The sequence below is a fragment of the Nomascus leucogenys genome, chromosome 18 (genome assembly GCF_006542625.1).
Source record: "Nomascus leucogenys isolate Asia chromosome 18, Asia_NLE_v1, whole genome shotgun sequence".
Lineage (NCBI taxonomy): Eukaryota > Metazoa > Chordata > Mammalia > Primates > Hylobatidae > Nomascus > Nomascus leucogenys.
This window is the reverse complement of record NC_044398.1, coordinates 97,754,757-97,780,403: the sequence shown is the minus strand read 5'-3', so window position 1 is coordinate 97,780,403 and position 25,647 is coordinate 97,754,757. Positions and strand designations below refer to the sequence as shown.

The following is a 25,647-nucleotide window of genomic DNA, read 5'->3' as shown; positions in this document are numbered from 1 at the left end:
TTTTGAGACAGAGTTTCACTCTTGTTGCCCAGGCTGGATTACAACGGCACGATCTGGCCTCATTGCAGCCTTTGCCTCCTGGGTTCAAGCAATTCTCTTGCCTCAACCTCCCGAGTAGCTGGGATTATAGGCATCCGCCACCACGCCCAACTAATTTTTTGTATTTTTAGTAGAGACAGGGTTTCACCATGTTGGCCAGGCTGGTCTTGAACTCTTGACCTCAGGTGATCCACCCGCCTCAGCCTTCCAAAGTGCTGGGATTATAGGAATGAGCCACCGCACCGTACCAGTTTCCATTCTTATTTTTGTACTTTCCCCCAGTATGGTCCGTTTGATCTTTTTCAATTTATTCAGCGGATGCTGTTTCCCTCTCCTATGCTCCCCCGAACGCTGCCTGCCTCCTGCGCTTGTCCACCCTGGGAGTGGCTGTGAGATGCTATGAACTCTTGTCCCTCAAGCTGAGCAGCTATATCCAACTTTAAAAAAGTTCACATACATTTAACCTATAACCCAGCAATTGCATTCCTAGGTATCTTTACTCTCAACTTTTTGTCTCAAATAATTTCAAACCTGCAGAAAAGTTGCGGACATCTACAATGAACACCCTATCTACCCTTCACCTGTTGTCAAACATTTTCTTTCATTGGCTTTTTTTGCACTCTCTGTCTCTTTATGCACACAGGCTCATATTTTATTGAAGCCATTTGAGAGTCAGTAGCAGACATTACATTTCACCCTGAACGTTTGATCATGTATGGCCTAAGATCAAACACATTCTCTTACATGACCAAAATGTAATGAGCACCCTCAAGAAATTTAATGATAATAAAATACTCTTTGGTGGGTACGGTGGTTCATACTTGTAATTCCAGCACTTTCGGAGGCCAAGGTGGGGGGATTGCTTGAGCCCAGGAGTTTGAAATCAGCCTGGGCAACATGGCAAAAACCTGTCTCTACAAAAAATATAAAAATTAGCCAGGCATGGTGGCATGCACCTGTGGTCCCAGCTACTCAGAAGGCTGAGGCAAGAAGATCATCTGAGCCTGGGAGATTGAGGCTGCAGTGAGCTATGATTGTGCCACTGCACTCCAGCCTGGGTGATGGAATGAGACCCTGTTTTAGGAACAAAAATACCCTTGCTTGATACATACTTTGTAGTCGAATTCTCCAATTTGGCCGGGCGCGGTGGCTCACGCTTGTAATCCCAGCACTTTGGGAGGCCGAGGCGGGCGGATCACGAGGTCAGGAGATCGAGACCACGGTGAAACCCCGTCTCTACTAAAAAATACAAAAAATTAGCCGGGCGTGGTGGCGGGCGCCTGTAGTCCCAGCTACTCAGAGAGGCTGAGGCAGGAGAATGGCGTGAACCCGGGAGGGGAAGCTTGCAGTGAGTCGAGATCGCGCCACTGCACTCCAGCCTGGGCGACGGAGCGAGACTCCGTCTCAAAAAAAAAAAAATTCCCCAATTTTTCTGATACTATTGTTTATGGCTTAAAAAGAAATCCAGTGAAAACAGGTCTACCCCGGAGTCATACTCTAATTTTTTCTATTTTCCTCCCTTTCTGATCCTTTATCCCACTTTCTTTTTCTCCTTCTTCCTTCTCCTTCTTCTTTGTGAAATAGAGGATTGAGTTATTATCATTGATCCATACAAATTCCCTCTCTCTTTTATTTTCTTTAATTCCCAACCCCTATTTCTAATTCCCCGTCTTCCCATGTGCAACCTTCCTAATATGTTTGATATGCATCTTTTTGTTTGTATGTATTTTTAGAAAATGTTTATTGTTTTGTGTGCAAAAAAAATTAATAAAAAAAGAAAAAAAAAGAAACCACAAAAGAGCTTACTGTAATTGATAAGCTCCAGTGCACACCTTATTTGTACAAAGTAAAAAAAAAAAAAGAAATCCAGTGTCCAGAGATAAAACATTGCATTTAGGTTTCACATTTTTAAAGACTTCTTTACTCAGGCTGGGTGCGGTGGCTCATGCCTGTAATCTCAGCACTTTGGGAAGCCGAGGTGGGTGGATCACCTGAGGTCAGGAGTTCAAGATCAGCCTGGCCAACACGGTGAAGCCCCATCTCTACTAAAAATACAAAAATTAGCTAGGTGTGGTGGCACATGTCTGTAATCCCAGCTATTCAGGAGGCTGAGGCAGGAGAATTGCTTGAGCCCGGGAGGTGGAGGTTGCAGTGAGGCAAGATCATGCCACTGCACTCCAGCCTGGGCAACAGCGTAGTGTCTGGAAAAAAAAAAAGACTTCTTTACTGTGGAGGAGTTCCCCAGCCCTCCCCTCTTCCTCCGCCCCTCTGTGTGTGTGTGTGTGTGTGTGTTAGGACGTTGACATTTTTAAACAGTCCAGTTCAGATATTTGGTGGCATAGCCCATTTGCAAATGCAGGATAGATTTATGTGACTGTCGCAGCCTAGTCGATTCTGGTGAGGTAGTTTTGGCAGGAGGACTACATAAGTCCTCCTTGGTGCATCACATCAAGAGGTAGATGATGTCATTGGTGGTATTACGGGAGACACATTTTAAAGTCACTTTGATGAGAAGAGTCACTTCCTGCTTGAAACCTAGGCTGAAAACTAATTTCCCACTGAGGGAAAAAAAAAAACCTTGCCATGCCCTGTGAGACCCTGCTGAGTGCTCCCTTGGGACGCCTGGGGCGGGGCTTCTGTGCGCTTGCTCATGTCCACTCTCCTGTGGGGTCCACAAGATGCTGGGATACGGAGATCAAAAGACACGGCCTTTGCTCTCAGGGGGGCTTGCTGTATCTGGTGGGAGAAGCTTTGGCACAGATCAGCATAGGGCAGTGTGATAAATGTTGAAACCAAGCAGGATGAAGGGAGGGGCCAGTAGCTCAGCTGGAGAAGGCTGGGACCAGAGAAGGAGAGATTTGGAATACTTATAATTCCTTTCCAGAAAGGCTGCTGGGAGGCCGGTGTCCACCAGCCCCTTACCTGCGAGAGTTAGGATCCCCTCCTCCATCTGAGCTCAAGTCCTGGAGCATTTTCCCTGTCTCCTTGAGCCAGGCAGGTGCACTGGTGGGAGCTGTTCCCGGCGGCCTTGGCTAACGTCTCCTGAGCACTAGGGGGTGAGTCTCTCTGGTCTTTCTGTGTCTGGGTCTCTTTTTCTTGAAGAGACCTGTAGGATTGGCTTTTGCATGGCCCGCTTGTTTTTTCTCTCTTCACTGTCTTTCAGTCTCTCCCTGTCTCTCTGGAGTCTGACCGAACATTCCTGAAGGACAGACTGACTTGAATCACAACCCAGACTGCACCGCTTATGGGCTCTGTGAACTTAGGCAAGTCACTTGATCTTGCCAAGCCCCGGGTTTCTTGTGTATAATGGAGTTATCATTGTGCCTCCCCCAACAGGGCTGCTTGGGGGTTAAATGAGGCGGTGCCTGCAACGTGCGGCCCAGCAGAGAAGGGAATCAATACATTCTAGCTATTAGGATTTTTCTCTTTAATCTTAAACCGCTTTTCCAGGCCTTGTCCTGTGCACAGAGTGCTCTCTGCCCAGCTTCTTTATTCCAACCCTCTCTTTGTGTAGGGCAGCTCTTTTCTTTCTAGAGCATGCTGTCTTAAGTGTGGCCCTTCTGATAGGACAAACGTTCAGACAACATCATTCATTTCGAAGGTACCAGGGCAGGCTGGAGGGAGTGGAGACACCACCTGCATCTCAGGGGAGTTTCTGAGACTCCTGATGGCAGCAGCCACTTGTCACCATGTGCCAGGCAGCTGTGGAGGGCGTTGGCTTGGTTCCAGTGGCCTTCTTGTAGAGGTCTTATCTGCTCAGCTAAGGGTGCCTGAGGGTGGTTAAGGGTCCCATGGCTTGGTTTGTGATCAGCAGAGGTTGGAAGGGGTGAAGGGATGTGCATGTGTATATGAAAGAGAGAGAGAGAGGGACAGATATATAGAGAAGGGGACAGACAGAGAAGAGGGAGAGAGAGAGAGAGAGAAAGAGAGAAATAAAACAGAATAAAAGAGAGGGAGGGATTCAATACTAGGGTCGTCTTAGCTCAGAAGAGGTGTGTCCTTATTGGCTTTGACTATGTTGAACTTTGGAGAAATGGAACTTCCATGAGTTTCCCAAACTTGCATCATTCTGTGCGTTAGTTCAGGCCCCAGCAGGAAACGGCAGATGGCACACATAGGGCAGGATAGTTCAAGGAAGATTTAACAACTGAACGCAGGTGTGGCAGGATGCAGGGAATATGGGCCGGGAGAGATGAGGAAGGAGCAGTTCATGGACTCCTGGAGGCACGGGTGTGTGCCGTCCGTCTGTCTGCATCGTGAAACCTGAGGACAAGGAGGCCTCTTGATGTGAGGTGTCAGGGTCAATGTCTAGGGCAGGAGGCACCTTTGCCAGCTCAAGGCCCGGGGCCTGAGGTCAGCTGAAGCTGGGTTTAAAAATGGAGACTGGTAAGCTTCAAGGAGAGGTTAATGACATTTTATTTATAGACAGAGACTTCTTCCTTGATGCAATTAGGAAGACAGAAGGAGCGTTGGAAGGGGACCGTAGTGGGTTCAGGAGCGTCTCCTCCAAAATAGGTCCAAGTCCTAACACCCGATAACTGTGAATGTGACCTTATTTGGAAATAGGGTCTTTACAGATATAATAAACAGTCGCAGGATGAGATGGTCCTGGATTTAGGGTAAGCCCTAATCCAACGTCTAGTGTCCTTAAAAGAAGGAAAGAGTCTGGGTGCAATGCCTTATGCATGTAATCCCAGCCCTTTCGGAGGCCAAGGCAGGTGAATCACCTGAGGCTACGAGTTCGAGACCAGCCTGGCCAACATGGCAAAACCCCATATCTACAAAAAATACAAAAATTAGCTGGGCATGGTGGCCCGTGCCTGTAATCTCAGCCACTCAGGAGGCTATGGCATGAGAATTGCTTTAACCCGGGAGGCAAAGGTTGCAGTGAGCCAAGATCACACCACTGCACTCCACCCGGGGTGACAGAGTGAAACTCTGTTTCAAGTTTTTTAAAAAAAAAAAAAAAAAAGGAAGATGTGAGGCGCAGACAGCACAGAGGGGAAGGCCGTGTGCAGGTGGATGCAGAGACTGGAGTGATGCATCTACAAGCCATGGGGTGGCAAGGATTTTTGGCAGCCACCAGGAGCCAGGAGGGCGGCATGGAATGGCTGCTCCCTCAGAGCCTCCAGAAGGAATCATCCTGGATGACACCTTGATTTTGAACTTTGGGGCTCCAGAACTGTGAGCTGATACATTTCTGTTGTTTTAAGCCACTGCATTTGTGGTAACTAGTAATGACAGCCTTAGGAGACTATAGGGACTAACTCTCTTTGTGACTCAATAATGTTTAATGCTATGGCCATGTTTCCTTAAGGTCACCTCCTTCAAGTCACCTTGAAGACCAGTGGTTGCCTGTGCCCTGCCCTGTGCTTTGGGGGAAAGTATAGACTGGATTGTCAGTTTTTTCTAGGGCAAGATTTTATCTCTCTGTTGTGTCCCTAGTTTCTGGAATGGTGTCAGGCACAGGTTTACCATGAAAAACATACTTGTTGAATGAATGAGTGAACACCAAATGGAAATTAATAATATCAGTCAAAGTTATGATGGGAAATGGCAAACAGTGAGTACTATGAGGTTAATTCAAAGATTGTGGCCTAGAATTCCTTGGAAATCTCATTTCCGTGGAGGATTTCAAACAGCATTTAAGGAACAGATAAAAAATACACACAGATAAATAATAAGCAGCAGCAGCAGCAGATTGATTGTAAGAAACAGAAATTCCCTGTGATGTCTTAAGCAACGGGGGAGATTCTGACTAACAGAACAGATGTGTCCTGTCCTGATGGATTCCAAGGACAGGGACACAGCCAGGCCTTAAGAATGGGCTGGAACCAGAGCCTGGGGTGTGGTTCATGAGCCAGAAACATCAGCATCACCTGGGAGCTTATTGAGGAGGAAATTAATTTATTTGACTGCTTTGATGTCTAGTTGAAGTTGTTGTCATTGTCCTTATCTTTGTTGCCGACAGTAATACTATTGATAATATTTATAATTACAAAGATAGCTAATAGTCACTGGGTGCTTGCTTTGTTACCTGGCATTAGGCTAATTACTTACATATTATTTCATGGAAGCTTCACAGGTACCCAGTGAAGTAGGTACTATTACTTATTTCCATCCAGTAGATAAGGAGATGGAGGCTTACAGAGTTTAAACTGCTTTCCCGTGATGACACGGTTCGACAGCAGTGGAGTTAGGTGTTGCTTTTAACTGGCAAAATGTGAAATCTCATGAGCATTTGAGTGCACCTCTTGGGCTGACGGCTCAAGCCCTTCCCTGGGAACTGTATCCCTCACCCATTGCCACATGATGTAGCAGTGGGGTTGCCACCGCCATGTCTGTTCTACTGGGGCATGCTCCTTGGCCATAGCTGATTGGCTCATGGCTAAGCCAATCAGAGACCTGTAATCAAATATGGCCCAATCAGAGACCTCTTCCAGGAATATGGACTTGGAACTTAGAAAAAGGACCACCTCTCGCTCTGGGGTGTAAATGCAGGTGCAGAGGATAGCCATGGTTTCTGCACTGTTGACAAGAGAACAGAACAACGCAGTCTACAGGGAGAGAGAAGACTGAGTCACACAGAGAACAGCCACACAGAGAAGACTTCAGCATTCCCCACCAGAATGGATCTCAAATGTTAATGTGCATAGGAATCACCTGGCATCCTGTGAAAATGTAGATTGAGATTCAGCAGGTCCAGGTAGGGTATGTGATTTTAAACTTGTAACAAGCTTCCAGGTGATGCTGGTGCTTCTGGCTCATGAACCACACCCCAGGCTCTGGTTCCAGCCAAGTCTTAAGGCCTGGCTGTGTCCCTGTCCTTGGAATCCATCAGGAGAGGACACATCTGTTCTCTTAGTCAGAATCTCCCCCTTTGCTTAAGACGTCACAGGGAATTTCTGTTTCCTACAACCAATCTGTTGCTTATTTATCTGTGTGTATTTTTTATGTGTTCCTTAAATGCTGTTTGAAATCCTCCATGGAATGAGATGAAATGTAAACCAGATAAAAATGATGATTAGGAATACTAATAGTGAGTCTGGAATACATTAAAAATTGCTGGGGGACTTTATTAGTTTCATAGAGCTGCTTTAGCAAAGTACCACAGAGTGGGTGGCTTAAACGACACAACTTTATCGTCACATTGTTCAGGAGGCTTAGATTCTGAGATCAAGATGTTGGCAGTGTTGGTTCCACTGGACGGCTGTGGGGAATCATCTGTTCCTTGTCTGTCTCCTTGCTCCTGGTGGTTTGCTGGCAACCTTTGGCTTGCATTTCCTTGGCTTATAGATGCATCACCCTGACCTCTGCCTTCACGTTAGCTAGGCCTTCTCCCTGTGTGAGTGTCTATGTCCAAGCTTCCCATTTTTATAAGGACATAGTTTTATGGGATTAGGGCCCATTCTGTTCCAGTATGACCTACTGTAAACCTGTTATGCGTGCATATTTTCAAATAAATCACACTCTGAGGTATTAGGGGTTAAGACTTTAACACATGCATTTAAAATTTTTAAAAAATTATTTCTAAATTAAAATGTTGTGGGTACATAGAGGTGTATATATGTGTGGGGTACATGAGATGTTTTGGTACAGGCATGCAATGTGTAATAATCACATCATGTAAAATCCCCTCAAACATTTATCCTTTGTGTTGCAAACTTAAAAATGCACTTGTAATCTCAGCACTTTGGGAGGTCAAAGCGGGTGGATCACCTGAGGTTAGGAGTTTGAGACCAGCCTGAATAACATGGAGAAACCCTGTCTCTACTAAAAATACAAAATTAGCTGGGTGTGGTGGCACATGCCTATAATCCCAGCTACTGGGGAGGCTGAGGCAGGAGAACCGCTTGAACCTGGGAGGCAAAGGTTGCGGTGAGCCGAGATTGCCCCATTGCACTCCAGCCTGTGTGACAAGAGCAAAACTCGGTCTCAAAAAAAAAAAGAAAAAAGTGCAATTCAATCATATTGACTATAGTCACCTTGTTGTGTTATCAAATACTGCATCTTATTCATTCTTTGTTTTGATACCCATTAATCCTCCCCACCTCTTCCTCACCCCTCCATTACCCTTCCTACCCTCTGGTGGCCATCCTTCTACTCTCTGTTTCCATGAGTTCAATTGTTCTGATGTTTATATCCCAGAAATAAGTGAGAACATGTGATGTTTGTGTTTCTGTGCCTGGCTTATTTCACTTAGCATAGTGACCTCCAGTTTCATCCACGTTTTTGCAAAGGTCAAAACCTTATTCTTTTTTTATGGCAGCATGGTTTTCCATTATATATAAGTACCACATTTTCTTTATCCATTCATCTTTTGATGGACACTTAGGTTGCTTTCAAATTTTGGCTATTGGGAACAGTGCTGCACCTAGCATGGGAGTGCAGACATCTTGATATACTGGTCTCCTTCCTTTTGCGTGTATACCCAGCAATGGGATTGCTGGATCATATGATAGCTCCACTTTTAGTTTTCTGAGGAACCTCCAAACTGTTCTCCTCAGTGGTTTTCTAATTTACATTCCCACCAGCAGTGTACATGGGTTCCCTTTTCTCCGCATCCTTGCCAGCACTTCTTCATGCCTGTCTTTTGGATAAAAGTGATTTTAACTGGGGTGCGATGATGTCTCACTGTAGTTTGGATTTGCATTCTCTGATGGTCAGGGATGTTGAGCACCTTTTCATATACCTGTTTTTCATTTGTGGGTCTGCTTTTGAAATATGTCTATTCAAATCTTTTGCCTATTTTTTTGATCAGATTGTTAGACTTTTTCTATTGAGTCATTTGAGCTTCTTTGCTGATCATTTCCTCTGCTGTGCAGAAGGTTTTTAACTGGATGTGATCCATTTTTGTTTTGGTTGCCTTTCATATGAATTTTGGGGGAGTCATAGTTCAGCATATAACAGGGAACTGGAGTTAATGGTTTCCTCTCTGGTCCTCCACTTTCTCACCCATAAAATGGGGATGCTGAAGTGCATGATCTCTATGGGACTTGCTGATTCTCACATTTAACATCTCCTGCTGATGTTTTTTCTCTGTCCTCACCTCAGAATGTTTGTTCCAGACCGAAAACAATCCAAAACATAAATTTACATTGAAGGTTAGTAAGACACCCTCTCATGAGCATTTGCTTGTTCAGAGAACCCTGCAAAGGTTGGGTAGTCACTGTCTTGCAGAATAAATCACTGTCCTGTTCCTTTGAGGACAGAGACAGTTCTGGATGTTGCTCCATAGGCTCCTGATCATCCCACATCTGCAGCCGCCTACTCCGTCTGTGGACACGCAGGCCTGGGGAGAGTTCTGCCTGGCTAGCCCTGTGCACTGCTGACATGTTGTGGGAAGGCCGGAGGGCGAGGGATAATTAGAGGATAGGCACTCTCCTGAGATTAGCTCTAGAGACTCCCGGGCCCTTCTGCCAGGTGAGTACATCAGCGCCAGGCAGCTCTGCCTATTTTCTGTGTTCTGCTTCTTGAAACTGAATGTGCAAGTGGTTTCCTGTGGGAGAAAAGGTGCCGGGCTGGCTGGCTTGCCGGGAGGCTTCCTGTGGGTCACACGCATCATCCACCTGCACAGGTACTGGGAGAGAGTGTACCTTCCCATTATACCAGTATCAGCTACCTGGGCTGAGTCTAATGCCCTGAGTGAATTGATACTTTAGGGGAAAGATCTGGATGTGTATCCACACTCCCTGAGTGAGGGGTTATAAATTAGAGTCTTTGGTTGCAAGCAACAGAAGCTACTGTGGCTAATGTGAGGAAGAAGAGGGCTTATTGCAAGGACACAGGGAAACTTGCAGGGTTGAAGAGAAGGCTAGAGATCTCAACAGCTGCAGAAATGTCAACAGCTGAAACTGTCTTTTCAGGACTACTGATGGATTCAATGAAAACGTACAAAAATTTCTTGCATCTTTGCCTCTTTCCTGCCCAGTTTTGGGGAGAGTATGACTGGCTGCTCTTATAGCATGGGCCTGCTCTCCCAGCAGCACAAGCACATCAAGAGAGAGATCTAGTGGGAGAAGCCTCCAGTGCCCGCGGCTTCTGCGGTGAGAAGGCGTGTACCCTGATTGATAACCATACCAAGACTGCACACGATGCAGGGAGAGACAATGTCAACTCTACAAACGCTAATAGACAACATAGAGTGCTTACTTGGTATGGAACACTCTATATTCATGATCTTATTCAATCTCTATAATAATCCTGTGGTTCTATTGTCTTTTCAGTTTACAGATGTAAAAGGCAAAGCTGAGATTTGAACCCAAGTTTATCTGGGTCCAGTGCCATTGGTCTTAATGGTGATATGGTTTTGTCTTCCACTGCTGCCAATTTGCCCAACAAGTTGAAAGGAGGAGCTGTAAACATGGGTATAGTTGCTGTCCAAGGATCCCCGCAGTTCTTGGCCCCAGAAATAGGTTAAGAAGTGGGCCAACTGGATAGTTACCCAGAGGTCCAGGTTATAAGAAGTGCTAAAACAGCACCAGAGATATCACTAGAAGGATAAAGCTTTGTTTTTTTGACCATTTTATTTCTCTTGTAAAAGAAACTCTTAGTGACTGGAAAGAAAAATAGGTTGATAAACTGCTCAGGGTGTGGCAAGATTAGCTGCATAATTTACAGGGCCCAGTAAAATATAAAAATGTGAGGCCACTTGTTAAAAAGTTAAGAATTTCAAGACAGTGACAGCAGAACATTGAGTGTGGGGCCTTGTGTGACTGCACACGTTGCAAGCCTGTAAAGCTGGCCCTGGGGTTGGAATGAAGGAAGATGGTTGCTGAGTAGTCAGCTGAGAAGAACAATCCCAGTTACCTGCAAGGCTCCTCCACTTTGTGCCAAGTTGTATTCTTGCTCAGGCCACCCAGCTCTCTCAGGTGAGCCTGCCTGGTTTTCACATCCAGCAAGAAAAGTTAGTGGGAGACACAGAAAAAGTACTTCTGAGGCTAGCCTTTGGGCCTCTTTACAACCTGCTGCTCACAGGCAATGACAAAAGTCATCTTAATGTTCTGAGAATGGTTTGGACAGCAGGAAGATAATGCTCAAATACCATTTCATTAACAGAGCTAAAAACCACCGCAATTAATATCTGAATTGATTTTGAGATATTAATTGTGCCAACTGCATTGCATAAGTTATGTTTTTATTTAAATTGTAGTAAGAACATTTAACTTAATATTTAACATGAGATCTGTCATCTCAACAAGTGTTCGAGTGCATAATGCAGTATTGTTATCTACAGGCACAATATTGTGCAACAGATCTCTAGAACTTACTCAACTTGTGTCACTGAAACTTTTTTTTTTTTTTTGAGATGGAGTCTCGCTCTGTCCCCAGGCTGGAGTGCAGTGGCACGATCTCGGCTCACTGCAACGTCCGCCTCCTGGGTTTAAGTGATTGTCTTGCCTCAGCCTCCCGAGTATCTGGGACTACAGGCACACGCCAACACACCCAGCTGGTTTTTGTATTCTTTATTTTTTTGAGACAGAGTTTCCATCTTGTTGCCCAGGCTGGAGTGCAACGGCGCGATCTCGGCTCACCGCAACCTCTGCCTCCCGGGTTCAAGCGATTCTCGTGCCTCAGTCTCCCGAGTAGCTGGGATTACAGGCATGTGCCACCATGCCTGGCTAATTTTGTATTTTTAGTAGAGACTGAGTTTCTCCATGTTGGTCAGGCTGGTCTTGAACTCCCGACCTTAGGTGATCCACCCATCTTGACCTCCCAAAGTGCTGGGATTACAGGCGTTAGCCACCGCACCAGGCCACATCACTGAAACTTTATACCCATTGAATAGCAACTCCCCAACTTCTCCCTTCAGCCCCTGGCAACCACCATTTTTCTCTGTTTCTGTGTATTTGACTGTTTGAGAGTCATCCTGTAAGTGGAATCATATAGCATTTGTCTTTCTGCAACTGGCTTATTTTACTTAGCATAATGTCTCCCCACAGTGTCAAATGTGGCAGGATTTGCTTCTTTTTTCAAGCTAAATAATGTTCCCCTGTATGAATATACCATGCTTCCTTATCCATTTATCCATCAATGCACACTGAGGTTGTGTTTATACCTTGGCTATTGTGTATAATGCCGTAGTAAACATGGGGAGTGCAAATATCTCTTTGAGATTATTTTAATTCTTTTTTTTTTTTTTTTTGAGATGGTGTATCTCTGTGTCACCTAGGCTGGAGTGCAGTGGCATGATCTCAGCTCACTGCAACCTCCACCTCCTGGGTTCAAGCGATTCTCCTGCTTCAGCCTCACAAGTAGCTGGGACTACAGGCATGTGCTACTGCGCCTGGCTATATATATATATATATATATTTTGTATTTTTAGTAGAGATGGGATTTCGCCATGTTGGCAAGGCTGGTCTCGAACTCCTGGCCTCGTGATCCACCTTCCTCGGTCTCCCAAAGTGTTGGGATTACAGGCATGAGCCACCGTGTCTGGCCTATTTTGGATAAATATTTGGAAGTGGGATTGCTGGATCATATGGTAGTTCTACTTGTAACTTTTTGAGGAAACTGCGTGCTATTTTCCTTGTTTAATTTTATCTTCCTTCTCTAGCTTCAGTTGCAGGAGGCTTATTTCATTTTCTCAAAAGTCCCATGGGTTTCAGGACTTCCAGGCAGGCTCTTCTCTCTGGAACAAGCTTTCTTTCTCCCCTTGATTGGGGAAGTCCTCATCCCCAGGTCTCAGTTGACCTGACTTTTCCCAACACCCCAGACTGGGTAGGTAGCACCTTGTACTAATGAATCATGACCCTTCTTGCACACTTTGGAAATTGCTTGTGAAATTATTTGCTTGTCTGTCTCCTACACCCCCAAGTCACTGTTTTTGGGACAGGAGCTATGTGTCTGTCTTATTCACTGTTGTTTTACCAGGGCCCGAAGGGTCAGAGAGATCTCTCCTGAGCTGCCTGGGGCTCCCAGCATCTTTCATTTCTTGAGTGCTTGGCTGTTCCTGTCTATTCATTTTTCTACCAAGGCATTTGCCGCGGTGGATGACCAGTGCTCACTGACCTCTCCCTTGGAACCACAACTCCAGTTGGTCTCTGCTTTGCCGTCTAGTCACATCCTTCATCCAGTGTGTGCAATCAGTTTCCAAGAGAAGGAAAAACAAACCTAGAGTTAATAGTTACTCCTTCTCTCCCTCAGTGATTCCCCGACTCTGGGTATCAGAAGCAGAAACTGGCAGCCAGGTCCCCTTAATTAGGAAGGTGTCAGAGGAAGTTTTGAAAAAAAAAATGTCAGTGTACAGGTTGCCCATTGGTTTATTAATTTTTAAGTTTCCTTCACATTTATTTAGGAACAACTTCTCCTAGAAGTTCCAGCCAAGTGCTAAGTTTTAACTTGGATGTGTGCTGGTTTGAGATGTGAATGCACCAACAGTCCCCCAGGGGTGCACAGAAGGCGCATAGAGTCCCTGCCTAGGGCTTCCTTCCTTCTCTCTCTTGACGACTTAAAAGCTGTTGTGCAGCTGTCACTCATTTTCTAGGAAAACAAGCCAGTCGCCGATCGACTTGGCAATACCTAAGAAATATTCCAGTTCCAATTACAGGCTGCCAATGGCAAGTACAGCCTTGGCCAAGAGGCACTTACTTTCTTGGTTCCTGATGCAAGGGATCTGGCAATAGGGACATCCTTCAATGTTTGTAGAAAAGATTTTTCTCTTTGTGATGATAGTTACTCCATTCTCTATCTAAAAATCTCTCTCTAATGAATTTTTTACATTCTGCTTTTTGGAACCCATTCCTTTATGCCAAGCACCTGTGCTCTACAGGCATCTCTGAAAAGTTTGGGTACCTGCTTCTCTTTAAAGGGAAGTTCAAAACAGTGAATAGAACAAACACTGAGCTGGTTCTGTGGCAGACACCTCATCACATCCCTGTGAGGCAGGTGCTGCTTTAAAGATGGGGAGATGGGGACCAGCAATGGGGCTTGGCTTGATGACATAATTAGTAAGGGCAGAGTTGGGATTTGAACCCCACCTGTGAAACGCCCCTGCTTGGGCTCCCTCCATGATGTCATGCTGGACAGTAGGGTTGCCTAAGAAGCTTAACGGATGCTGAGGAGGAGGAAGCCTTGTCTAGGTTGCAGTGGTTTGGGTTCTTCAAGAAGCAGACTCCGAGACATGGATTTGAATGCAAGAGACTTACTTGAGGTGATCCCACAGAGAGGGAGTGGGGAAGAGATGGAGGGTCCTTCAATGAGCTACTTACTGCTGGGGGCAGCTGGCACCCAGGCCTGCTGGTGGACTCCGGAGGCTGGCCCAGAATATCCCTAACTACCGCTTCCTGGAGGTCCGCCTGTTCCTATTTCCCACCGGTTGAGGGTCGTTCTGGGAGGTGTCACGTTGAATGCACAAAATTTAATGTTGATCAACTGGGAGCATCGATTCTCTTGAAAAATGAGCAAATACATATGCAGCCACTCATCCTCTCCCTGTCACACACCACCCAACACATAAAGTCTAAAGATCCTGGCGTTAAGAAAAGTGCTACTGGCCAGGCACAGTGTCTCACACCTGTAACCCCAGTACTTTGGGAGGCCAAGGTGGGAGGATCATATGAAGCCAGGAGTTCGAGACCAGCCTGGCCAACCTGGTGAAACCCTCTTCTCTACTAAAAATACGAAAATTAGCTGGGTATGGTGGCACGTGCCTGTAGTCCCAGCTACTTGGGAGGCTGAGGCAGGACAATCGCTTGAACCCAGGAGGTGGAGGTTGCAGTGAGCCAACATCATGCACTGTACTCCAGCCTGGGTGACAGAGTGAGACCCTGTCTCAGTAAATAAGTAAACAAAAAATAAATAAATAAATAAAAAGAGCTTTCCCTGATGTGATTCCATCCTGCGTGGCTGTTCTTTTGAGCAGTGGTCATTTATCTCTGTGCGCCTTCTCTCCTACCTAAGTGCATGCTGCCACCCAATGGAAGATTCAATGGACATGGACATGAGCCCCCTGAGGCCCCAGAACTACCTTTTCGGTTGTGAACTCAAGGCTGACAAAGATTATCACTTCAAGGTGAATAATGATGAAAAGGAGCACCAGTTATCTTTAAGAGTGGCCAGTTTAGGGGCTGGTGCGAAGGATGAATTGCACACTGTGGAAGCAGAGGCAGTGAATTAGAAGGCAGTCCAATTAAAGTAACACTGGCAACTTTGAAAATGTCTGTACAGCAACGGTTTCCCTTGGGGCTTTGAAATCATACCAGCAGTGCTCTTACGGATGAAGTGTGGTTCAGGGCGAGTGCATGCTAGTGGATGGGACTTTGTAGCAGTGGAGGAAGATGCAGAGTCTGAAGACGAAGACAAGGATGTGAAACCCTTAAGTATAACTGGGAAGCAGGCTGCCCCTGGAGGTGGTAGCAAGTTTCCACAGAAAAAAGTAAAACTTGCTGCCGATGAAGATGATGATGCTGGTCATGATGATTTTGGTGATGATGATGATGATCATGATGATGATTTTGATAACGAGGAACCTGAAGAAAAGCACCAGTGAAGAAATCTATATGAGATACTCCAGCCAAAAATGCACGCAAGTCAAATCAAAATGAAAAGGCTCAGAACCATCATCAACACCAAGATCAAAAGGGCAAGAATCCTTCAAAAAACAGGAAAAAACTCCTAAAACACCAAAAAGACCTAGTTCTGTAGAAGATATTAGAGCAAAAATGCAATACAGAAAAAGGTGGTTCTCTTCCCAGAGAGGAAGCCAAGTTCATCAATTATGTGAAGATTTGCTTCTGGATGACTGACCAGGAGGCTATTCCAGATCTCTGGCAGTGGAGGAAGTCTCTTTAAGAAAATAGTTTATACAATTTGGTAAAAATGTTCCATCTTATTTCATTCCTGTAACAGGTGATATCTGGCTGTCCTTTTTATAATGCAGAGTGATAACTCTCCCTATCATGTTTGATAAATGTTATCCAGGTTTCATTGCCAAGAATGTGTTGTCCAAAATGCCTGTTTAGTTTTTAAAGATGGAGCTTCACCCTTTGCTTGATTTTAAGTATGAATGGAATGTTATGATAGGACATAGTAGTAGCAGTGGTCAGACATGGAAATGATGGGGAGACAAAAATATACATGTGAAATAAAACTCAGTATTTTAATAAAGTAGCACAGTTTCTATTGACTTAATAAAAAGAAAGATGGTATTGACATAAGGTGATTTTCTTAATTTTTAAAATTTATTTTGCATGTCAGAAATGCATTTTAATTTTTATTTGAAAGCAACTTCAATTGTTAGACAAATGATTTTGTGTATAAATTTGATCTGGTTTTTATACGGAATATAATGATTTCCCTCATTCATCTTTCATGTGAAGGGCATTACAAGCCTAAAGGAAGATACTTTCTGCACACAAGTGGGTATCTTATGTGTGCAGTATTAGAAACCAGTGATGTCGTTGCTCAGTCTGCAACTCCTGACCTGCCCAGAACACAGGCTGAGCAGGTTCCCATGGCTGGAGGATTACTCCTAGGTAGAGAGACGCAGGTGCTTGAATACGGGACCTATTGATGTGGGAGGGAACTGTCTCTCCAAGCTGCAGGTGACAGCCGAGTTGGCTGGAGGGGATGTGGGCTCCCAGTGCATCTGCCATATGGGCAACAGGGAAGGAGGAGCCCAAAGTGGCACCATTACTGTCTTTGGAGTGTTAGGTTCTTACAAAGCTTCCCCAATGGATACTATTACTTCATTATCTTATTGGTACTGGGCGTAACAGCAGTTCTAGCTAACAGTTATTAGATGCCTGCTCTGTGCCAAGAATCGTGCTCAATACTTTATATACATGATTTCACTTAATCTTCGTAACTGCCCTAAGAGGTAGAGGCCATTAGAATCTTGAGATTGAAAATGAGACAGGGCACAAGGAGGGGAGATGTATTGCTCATGGTCCCACATCCAGAAAGTAGCACAGTGGACTCTTAAACCTGGGTCTGTCTGTCTGTTTGCTGGAGTGAACCTCCAGCAAGAGGAGTTTCTGTGTTTGCTCTTTGAATGACAGGACTCTGGACGTTGAGAAGATCCACACCTCATACACTTGACCTTGGGTTGTGAGGAGTTTCCCGTTCCTTATGCCAGTGAGACATTATGTGTTCCGTGGGGGTTCTTCTTAAGCAAGGAGGATCATTAAGTAGCAAGGTGGCCATAGTTGGAGAGACCCACATGAGCTCTAACCAGTCACAAATCAGTTCAGGCCATTAGATTTGTCATAAACGTATGATGAATGGTAATTCCCTGGTCTCATATCCAACCTCTGGGAGCTATCTGTTTGAGTGATGTCAACGCATAATGTTTAAAGCTGCTCATGTGATTATCTTGAATCAATGGAGAAGCATGAAGCTTGAACAGATTTCATAATAACTTTTTTTACGCTTGCGACTGCATTTTCGTCTCTCAGTTTTGTTCCTGTACAATGAAAACCTCCCAGTTCTTTTTCCTGGGCTACTGCAATATTAATGTTGATGAGAATTGCTCTGCAATGTCGGGGCACCCAACCAATGTGGGTTTTCGTCTCCCACCCTCCCACTTCCTTGTTTTTCTTGAGTAAAGAATAATAAGGAAAATAGCCTACCTTTACAGCAAGGGAAAATAACATCTATTTAGAGGAACTTGAGATGAAAGTATGTTTTCTTCATATTGGGTAATGTAATTCTGCAACTCTTGCTTAGCTTTTATTTCCAATGATTTAACAAGCTGCAGGACAAGGGTTCTTAAACTGTTGCCGTTATGCACATTTCTGAGCTCTTTAAGAAACAAAAGCTCAAAGGCCATCCTTTAAAAAAAATTCTGGCCTTTCAGGGGAGCAGGAGGGGCTGGCCCTTAGCGACATGATTTCATAGTTACCTCTCTAAGCAGGGGGTCTCAGTGTTGATTTTTTCCCTTTAACTCCAATCTAGGGTGTTCTGGGGTCTCCTTGTTTATTCCAGGACCTCCAAGCATGGCTGGCTGTTGTGAAGAGAGGCCATCCTCTGTCAGTGCATTCCACTTTTTATGTGATACGAGTTAGGAGGTTTTCTGTGGGTTCTCTCCTCAATTCTCACTTTTCTAACTTTAGCTCACGTTCTTGGCATTATTTTCAAAGGCATTGAAGAAATGAAGACCACAGTGGTTTTTGTTTGTTTGTTTTGAGACGAGTCTTGCTCTGTTGCCCAGGCTTGAGTGCAGTGGCACCATCTTGGTTCACTGCAGCCTCTGTCCCCTGGGTTCAAGCAGTTCTCCTGTCTCAGCCTCCAGAGTAGCTGGGATTACAAACATGTGCCACCATGCCTGGCTAATTTTTGTATTTTTAGTAGAGACTGGGTTTTACCATGTTGGCCAGGCTGGTCTTGAACTCCTGACCTCAAGTGATCCACCCACCTTGGTCTCCCAAAGTGCTGAGATTACAGGCACAAGCCACCGTGCCTGGCCCACAGTCTTTTAAAATGTAAAATGAGCAACATTTCTACCTGTCCCCTAGCCGTCTTTATCCTCGTGATGTCTCTAAGGCCCTTGGAATAGCCAGGGACCAGCACTGACAGACACAGTCTTCTCCCAGTCACTGGCATTTGCAAAGGACCTGCTCGGTGCCAGGCACTGCACTTAGATGCTTTCAGGCATCACGTCATTTAATGCTGAGGACATTCTCTGTGGTACCTGCTGCTATCCTCCCACTTTACAGTGAGGAAGCAGGCATAGGAGACCTCGGCATCATGCCCCACACGCTCCTGGGCACCGGCCGAGCTGCCTCCTCTGCTATGCTGGGTGAACTTGCTTCTGGGGTATTTATAAAAACTAAACATATTTCCAAAGCACACCTGCTTTCAGAGGTGGGTCTCAGTCAGGATCCTTTGTGTGGTTGAAGCCACCCTTTCCCTTCCCTTATACCTCACCTGCTCTACTCATTAGGAAAGCAGGCCCTACTTCTAGACGCTATCATTTAAAATAATGAAATATATTAGGTTGGTGCAAAAGTAATTGCAGTTTTGCCGTTAATTTTAGTGACAAAAACAGCAATTACTTTTGCACCAACCTATAGATGGATGAGAATGTTAGGAAACACAGCATGGTGGGGTCGTGGGGAGGGATCGCTTAGAGTGGTTTCCTGCCAGTACTGCCCTGGATGGAGATAAAGTTCCTCCTGTGAGCTTCCTTGTCTGCGGCTATTCCATTTATTGAGCACCTACTGTGTGCTGGGCACCATTCTCCATGATAGAATGCATCAGGGAACAAACTGTACAGAAAAACCTGCTCTTGGGCATGTTCAATCTCTTTTTGGAGTTGCAAAGCTCACTCCTGCCCACTCTGGAGAGTTCTCTCCTAACACCCCACAGGCTACTTCTGCAGAACCCAATGATGGGCCAGCTGTGTTCCCGGCATTGAAAGCACAACAGACTTGCAACAGACGAGCCCCCAAGTGTGAGATGTAGATGGCATCTCCATGAGTTCTGTGTTCTCTTCCCTTCTTTAGACATTCAGCTGTTTGACTTCCTCCTTGGTGCCAGATGCTATGAGCTGTGGGTGCTACGAACCAGGATAGGACAAGATGGTTGATTGTTCCCCTGATCCAGCCTCCTCCTCTTTTTTTTTTTTTTTTGGCTTTTTACAAAATTATTATGATTATTTTACATAAGATAGTGTCTCATTCTGTCACCCAGGATGGAATACAGCAGTGTAATCTCAGCTCAGCGTAGCCTCTAATTCCTGGCCTGGAGTGATCCTCCTGCCTCAGCCTCCCAAGTAGCTGGGGCCACAGGCACGTGCTACTATACCCAGCTACTTTTTTTTTTTTATGTTTTGTAGGGATAGAGTCTCTGTGTTGCCCAGGCTGATCTTGAACACCTACACTCAAACGATTCTCTCACCTTGGCCTCCCAGAGTGCTGGGATTATGGCTGTGAGCCACCATGCCTGGCCTCTTCCTTTTCTTTTCCTTCTTGTCAACAGTTCTACCCACCGTCCCCCAATTTTTAGCAGGCACATGACTCTCCAGGATCAAGAGCATGTTTCCCTGTTGTTATGAAGTGAGTGGTGTCCATTTCCCAAATTCACATGTTGAAGCCCTAACCCCCAGGACCTCAGAATGTTTTTTAGATGGACCGTTGCTCTTTCACCAGGCTGAAGTGCAGTGGCATGATCTCGGCTTGCTGCAACCTCTGCCTCCCAGGTTCAAGTGATTCTCCTGCCTCAGCCTCCTGAGTAGCTGGGACTACAGGTGTGCACCATCACGCCTGGCTAACTTATTTTTAACAGAGTCAAGTTTTCACCATATTGCTCAGGCTGGTCTCGAACTCCTGACCTCAGGTGATCCACGCACCTTGGCCTCCCAAAGTACTGGGGTTACAGGTGTGAGCCACTGTGCCCGGCCAGAATGTGGTTTTAAAGAGGGCATTAGGTTTAAAATGAGGCCCTTAAGAAGGGCCCTTGTCCAATCTGACTAGTGTTCTGATAAGAAGGGAAGATAGGGTACACAGAGTGATGCCAGGGATGCCAGAGAAGACCCTGGGAGGATACAGGGAGAAGACAGGCACCTGCAAGTCCAGGAGAGGCCTCAAGAGAAACCCATGCTGCCAACGCTTTGATCTTGGACTTCCAGCCTCCAGGACTGTGCAAAACAAATCTCTGTTGTTTAAGCCACCCCACCTGTGACATTTTGTTATCGCAGCCCTAGCAGACTGCTGTATCTACCTCCCTTGTAATGAGTGATTATGAACTAAATCCTCGTCTAGGAGGTGTGAGCCGGTGATGTGTACATTTCTGAGTGGTGCAGGGGCAATTCATGCACTTCTCCTTTTCCCACATTTTGAGGGAATGAAGGCTTGGTAATGAGCCCTGCTGGCCATGCGGTGAGGGTGGCCAGGATTTCCAGAGATGGTCCCTGGGCTGCACCTTGGCCCTGGGCTGCAGATACCCATACTCCCGCCTGAGGGAGAAAGAAACTTCTCCTGTGTTTAATCCATGGTTACTTGGCCTCTGCAATACCCTCCCGAGTAAACGGGAGGTTTCCGACCAGTAATCTTTCCTTCCTACCTTGAATCCAGCAGTGAGGCGTTTTTTCATGCCACGGATTTAATGGATGAAATGGCAAAGAGAGCTGTTCTCATAAGGGGGGGATCCTCTTTTAAGATGCTCATGATTCTGTGAGAGCAAAAGGAATGGAGATATCCATGCCGGCTTCAGATATTTCCTTTGCAGCCCAGTGGCTCTAAGAAGCGCTAAGATGAAGGATTGTGAAGGCATTCTTGAACTGCCTTTGAAGGGAGGTTAGGCCAAGATTTGATGGCTTAGGTGGGAGGCAGTCAAGGCCGGCTGGGGTGTTGTTCTGTCTCAGAAGGGTTTCGTGGGTTCACTGCAACAAATTGCAGAACCTGATCTCAGTCTTCGCTGAGTCCGTCCACATGGGTGAACTCAGTGAAAGCCTCTTCAATACCCACCTCTTTCTCCCCCCATAAAGATGGTTGTGGGAGTGAGGTCTATGTATTAGGTGTGTGGATAGAACAGAGAAGACGGAAATGACCCAGTCTCAAACGTGTACAATTTTTATTTCGCCATCAAAAATAAGAAGAAGAAGAACAAAATAAATGCTCAGTCTCCAAGACTCTGATCCCTCCACCTGTGGCGCACAGGTTGGCCCACACTTCTGCTGGGAATGGGGGTGGTTTAGCCATGGAGGTGATGCTGACTGCCACTGTGGGGAGCAGGGCTCAGGTCTCTCCACTATCGTGGCAGCTTCATCCAATCCTGTCAATCAGAACAGAATCGGCTTTGCAAGGAGCTGTTTCTTCCAAGGCTGCTTTATATCTATGTGGTTGGTTTCCCCTGAGATTGAGATAAACTGTTATTAGTTTGATTGCAAATAAGGAGATTGGTAAATGACAACATTGTTCATGCTGGGTCGCGCTGACCCGCACAATACCATCTCATGATCCTTTGGAATCAAAACACACTCTGCATGTTAGCATGACTTCAGCTTCTCTTGCTCTTCTGAAGATGGGGAGAAGAGCTACCAGGTGAGGACCTTTCCAGACACAGGCTAGCTTCTGGCTCATCTTCTCCATCTAAACCTCCAGAGTCTCTGAGAATTTAAAGAAATAGCTTTCACATCTTGATATCAGCTCTTCTCACTTCTGAAACTGGTGGGAATCCACAGGAGGCAGTGTGGAAAGGATGGAGTGGGGAGGAGGAGGATGTGGAATGGACTGGTGGGAACCCACAGGAAGCAGTGTGGAAAGGATGGAGTCGGGAGGAGGAGGATGTGGAATGGACTGGTGGGAACCCACAGGAGGCAGTGTGGAAAGGATGGAGTGGGGAGGAGGAGGATGTGGAAAGGACTGGTGGGAACCCACAGGAGGCAGTGTGGAAAGGATGGAGTGGGGAGGAGGAGGATGTGGAATGGACTGGTGGGAACCCACAGGATGCAGTGTGGAAAGGATGGAGTGGGGAGGAGGAAGAGGTGAAATGGATTTTCTCAGCAGAACCATGGCCCATTGAGACACACAGCTGCTGCAGCATTCTTTGTGGGAGCTTGTTTTCACACCTTCTAGTTGTCGTGTTACTGGGTCGGAAAGATATGGACCCTAATTTTAGATAGATAGGGGCCAGTGGGTGTGGTTTGGATTTGTGTCCCCAACCAAATTTCATGTTGAATTGTAATCTCCTGTGTTGGAGGAGGGACCCAGTGGGAGGTTATTGGATCATGGGATTTCCCTGACACATTTCCCCTTTGCTCTTCTTGTGATAATGAGTGAGTTCCCACATCTGGTTGTTTAAAAGTTTGTAGCACCTCTCCCTTCACTTTCTCTTCCTCCGGCCATGTAAGATGCACCTGTTTCCTCTTTGCCTTCCACCCCGATTATAAGTTTCCTGAGGCCTCATCAGCCATACTTCCTGTACAGCCTGCAGAACTGAGTCAGTTAAACTTTTTTTTTCTTTTTTTTTTTTTTTTTTTTCAGACGGAGTCTCTCTGTGTCCCCCGGGCTGGCATGCGGTGGCGTGATCTCGGCTCACTGCAACCTTTGCCTCCTGGGTTCAGGCTATTGTCCTGTCTCAGCCTCCTAAGCAGCTGGGATTACAGGTGCCCACCACCACACCCAGCTAATTTTTGCATTTTTAGTAGAGGTGGGGTTTCACCATACTGGTCAGGCTGGTCTCGAACTCCTGACCTCAAGTGATCCACCCGCCTTGGCATCCCAAAGTGTTGGGATTACAGGCATGAGCCACTGTGCCTGGCCAAGCTTCTTTTCTTTATATATTACCCAGTTTGAGACGGAGTCTTACTCTTGTCACCCAGGCTGGAGTGCAATGGTGCGATCTTGGCTCACTGCAACCTTCACCTTCTGGGTTCAAGTGATTCTCCTGCCTCAGCCTCCTGAGTAGCTGGGATTACAGGCACCTGCCATCATGTCTGGCTAATTTTTGTATTTTTAGTAGAGACAGGGTTTCACCATGTGGGCCAGGCTGGTCTTGAAGCTCAGATGATCCACCCACCTCAGCCTTCGAAAGTGCTGGAATTATAGGCGTGAGCCATTGCACCTGGCTCGTTGGTGCCAGGTAGTTCTTTATAGCAATGCGAGAATGAACTAATACAAGTGCTGTACGTGATATTGAGATAAAGAGGCCTGGAAGTTTGGAGAAAGGAGATGGAGGCTCTCCCTGAGGAGATGAGGGAAGGCTTCCTGGAGGAGGTGGCCCTTGAGTTAGTCCTTAAATTTGGATGTATGGAGATTGTGGAGAGGAATTCCAGGAGGAGAGAGCCCTATGAGAAAAGACTTAAGAACAGAAAAGGATGGAGTGTATATGGGAGCAGGGAGCAGTTTTATCTGGAAGAATCACAGGGAGTGGAAAGGGGATGGGTGGAATTACAGATGGGCAGGCGTCTGGCTAAGAGGGTTTTGAGTGGTAGGGGGATGAGCTTGGACTTAATCCATTAGGGAAAGAGGGGAGTCTTTGAACATGTTTTGACACAGAGGTGATCAGAGCTGGATTTTAGAAGGTGTGATTTATCCATATTTTTTTTTTGAAGAATTCACTAAAAACATCAAAAGAAGAAGACTATTTCATGATGTGTGAAAACGACATAATATTCACATTTCTGTGCCCATGAATGAAGTTTTGAATTCTACCAATAAAATGTTGATAGAAATTTTTTTTCTCTCTTATCATGTAAGTACCTGTATAATATACTCAGTTTTGCCACTTGGCCCACAAGGCTTAATGTGTTTACTATCTAGCTTTCTATAGAAAATGTTTATAAATTCCTGGGATAGGTGAAAGGCGAGAGAGACTGGTCTAGAATTCCAGAAAGGCAACCATTGTGCCAGACACAGGCAGTAGTTCCCGATCTGTGTCCTGTGGTAGAAATAGATTTCAGGCAGCCAAAAAAAAAAAAAAAAAAAAAACATGTGCAGGTTTGCTGAATGCTGGGTTACATAGAGTTAAACAGATCTCTTTGTGGGACTTCTCAGAGCCTTTAGTACTTTAATGGTCATTGTGACTCTTGGAGAGGGAAAGATGACATGTGATAATTTGTACAGTCAGTTGACCATGGAAGCTCTTTTCCAGGGATCCATATTCTAGGGAGCTCACCACAGGGAAAACCGTTCTGGGGAGGGGGAGTGAAGAGGACAGTAAGGTTGGAAAGGAAAATGTGGCTGCAGCCAAGGGGACTGAATCTCCAGGGCTTGTGGGAGGAAATGGCATCATGGAGGGCTCTAAGGATCCCAGCCTGAGAGTCTGGGATAGTGACGGTGGTAAGTCGGGGGTGTTCTGTGGGGAGGGCCAGGGGGCAGGGGAGGGAGAGGACTGTGAGGTGTGTACATGGAGAGCTCTCATCTGCAAAATGGGGTAACAAGAGTCCCACATTCTGTGTGAATATGGACGCTGATACTAACGTGGACACTAACACTAATGTTGTACTATCCAGTATTTATGAAGCACCAACTGTGTGCCAGGCACTGTGCCGGGGGTTGCCAAATATTCTCTGTAGAGAACCAAATGGGAAACATCTTTCATGGTGGTGGGCCGGGTTTGGCCAGCCAGCTGCAGTTCGCTCATCCCTGCGCCATGCTAAGCACTTTAATGTACTGGTGTTAAACTAACTTAAGGCTCATAAGCGCCCTTTGCGATAAGACTTTCTTTATCAGCAGTTTTAAGATAGTCATCTGGCCGGGTGCGGTGGCTCACACCTGTAATCCCAGCACTTTGGGAGGCTGAGGTGGGTGGATCACTTGAGGTCAGGAGTTTAAGACCAGCCTGGCCAACGTGGCAAAACCCCATCTCTACTAAAAAATACAAAAATTAGCCGGGCATGGTGGTGGGTGCCTATAGTTCTAGCTGCTTGGGAGGCTGAGGCAGGAGAATTGCTTGAACCTGGGAGGCAGAGATTGCAGTGAGCTGAAATTGTGCCACTGCATTCCAGCCTGGGTGACAGAGCATGACTGTCTCAAAAAAAAAAAAAAAAAAAAGGTTAGTAATCTGTCCAAGTTCACAGCTAGTAAGGGCTGGAGGCAGTGCTGGAGCCCAGGCGGTGTGTTCTGAGAGCATGCGTGGAACTCTGACACTCCAGTGCTGCTGAGTCCTACCCTCAGTTGTGACTGTTGTTGCTGTTATTCCTGCAGGTGGTTGTTTATTGGGATA

At 45.9% G+C, this 25,647-nt stretch overlaps 1 protein-coding gene and 1 pseudogene across 7 annotated transcripts in view; both read left to right on the top strand.

Annotated features, from left to right (window-relative positions):
- RBFOX1 (RNA binding fox-1 homolog 1) overlaps positions 1 to 25,647 on the top strand; it is a 2,489,097-nt gene that overhangs the window by 112,159 nt on the left and 2,351,291 nt on the right. The gene's annotated exons all lie outside the window — the stretch shown is intronic.
- Positions 14,957 to 15,831, top strand: LOC100607959 (annotated as a pseudogene).